Source organism: Olea europaea, chromosome 10 (assembly GCF_002742605.1).
Source record: "Olea europaea var. sylvestris chromosome 10, O_europaea_v1, whole genome shotgun sequence".
NCBI lineage: Eukaryota > Viridiplantae > Streptophyta > Magnoliopsida > Lamiales > Oleaceae > Olea > Olea europaea.
Genome location: NC_036246.1, coordinates 43000940 through 43003605, shown reverse-complemented (window position 1 = coordinate 43003605; position 2666 = coordinate 43000940).

The window sequence follows — 2666 nt, the reverse complement described above, 5'->3', positions numbered from 1 at the left end:
AAATAATTTAAAATTGTGCATTTTATCTAGTTTACTTTATTTCCTTTCATGAGTGCTTGTGTGGGTTTGATAGCCTTGCCGACTATGATGTAAATATTGGATTGGCGTGACTTACAAAACTATGGATATGGCACTGAATAGATTAACCAATACTTGTGATGAAATACTTGACATTCTCTATGCACGACACTCATGCTTGATATGTTAGGTGAGTGACTGGGTTTTGAGCATGAAGTAGGAAGTAAGAGATAACCTTCTATTGAATTACACCATAAATTATTGTAAGGCAATTTGGAAATGGTTGAGCAAGCATAGGGGAGCATTGAGATAAGAGAGGGCTCCGTGCATGAATTCTAGTATGTGGATTGCCTAGACCAGTGAGATGAAGATTATGTGAAAGTTTTAAATTGGGGGTCGGTTTTGGAGGCTAAATGTCTAAAAAACATATTTGACCACTCTGGCACGGGACTCACCCCATCATAAACTTGATATGTTAGCATGATTTCACACACACGTCGGGTATGCATTTAACGAGTAAAGGTTGGTTTCATTTTTGCACTGATCAAATTTTATTGAAGCCTAACACTTAGTCCAATCTTGAGATATGGCAGGTTATTAAGCCATGTTTGTATAGAGTCAAGTCACTATCTTGTTTGAAGACAAACAATAGTTCAAGTTTGGGGGATTGAGAAGTGTGTTTTTACACACTTATTTAGTTCACAAACATGCCATAATTAAGGGCAAAACATTGGAATTGTAATTTAATTTCGGTTAATTTGTGTATCATAGGACATACTAATGAAAATGGTGAAATTCAGGAGAAAAGAGGCGAAAAAGGATTAAATTGGAGCAAAGTGAAAGTTCAAGGACCAAAGTGCAATTATTTGAAAGTTGATCCGATGGACACATCAAGCAATTGATCGAGCAAAGTACTAATTGGAGATCATAATGGAACATTGGAACAACTAGAAACACGAAATGAGGTCAAGAAGTGGAGAAGTAAAGGTTGAGGACCAACATAACATAATTTGAAAGTTTGTTCTACTATGCGGTCGCATAGTAGAAACCCCTATGCGGTCGCGAACACCAAGGCAGGGAATTAATATGCCAAATTTCATAAACCTATGCGGTCGCATAGGTATTTTCTGGGGGCCGATTCTGCAATTGCCTATTTGCGATAAAATTCTTATGGAAACCTAATCTATACGCGATATAAATACCCAAATCCGTCAGAAATAGGGGAGAACCCATTGGGAGGCCAGAAACCACATATTGGAGAGAATTTTAAGCGCAAGTAACTAAGAATTGCACGAGAATTTTCAGGATTTATCAAGTATTCATAATCCGGTGATGTTCTTTCTTCAAAATCTGATGTATTCTTATAGTTTATCAATGCTAGGCTAGATTTTCATGTACTAGGAGATCTATGTACCATGTGATTTGATCTTTAATTTTCTAGTTTTACAATTTGACATTAAAAATACGTTTTGATTGTTTTGAATGATTTATATGCGATTTTTGTTCCCGCAATTGTGTGAGTTTAGGTGGCTTATTCTTGCATTCGAGAGAATTGGAATAGGTTCGACATAATATAAATCATTGTAGGGTCCGATAGAGGATAGAAATATACCGTTATGCCCTACGTGAATTTTTAAGTGTTCACAAGACCGCATGCATTTTTATATATGCACTTGTCACAGAAATATAGGTCGTTGGTATGTGAAAATAGGTTCGATACATCTTGAAATATATATGCACTGATTCATCAATAATTTAAGTGTGTTGTCACATTGTGATATTAGGGTTTATGGTGATAATGCATGGGAAATCGTGATCACAGTGTTTTTAATTTCCATTGAATACAACCAATTCGCGCTCTAACTTATAATTTGCATTTTTATTCATTAAAATATCATTTGTATACTTGAGTTCATTCTAATCTTCAATTTTGCATAATTAGGATTTTCATAAAATTAGGGTTTATTTAGGTAGATATTTATATTGAGTAATTTCGTTTCGGTTAAGGCTACACTAAGTAAAATTGAACTACTCAATCTCTGTGGGACGATGTTCGGACTCTAAAAATGTACTTTACTACTTGTTAATGAACTGTATACTTGCGATGATTTAAATCGAAAGAAATATTTCGTGAACACACAACAACATCAACGCCAAATTCTCCTCATCATACTTAACTTCCAATGTCTCCAAATCAACCTCGATTTCTTTAAGCATAGTTAAGTTATCATCCGAGACATCCGATGAGAATACAAGATTTGCTTCAAATGTAACTTACTGATTGAGCTTTTTGTTATATAAAGTTGCTCCAATTTCAACCACAACATAGTGACACTTTTCTCTTTTAAAACATTCTGAAAATTTTGATTTGATAGATGTAGATGAATGTGATTGAGCTTTTTGATCCTCTATGTCTAGATTAAAGGCATCTTATCAAAATCTAGCAAAGTATCCTCCAAATTCATTTGCAAAGAGAACTGCTCACATTTCCACCTGCCATGAAGTACATATCGTGTTGCGATCTAATGACAGAATATTGTATTTCATTGTTGTCATGCAGAATATCAATCTTACTCTAATACTAGTTTGTTGTGAATTGACCACAAGATGAAATAAATAAAGCAAACAAGAACACCAAGATTTTATTT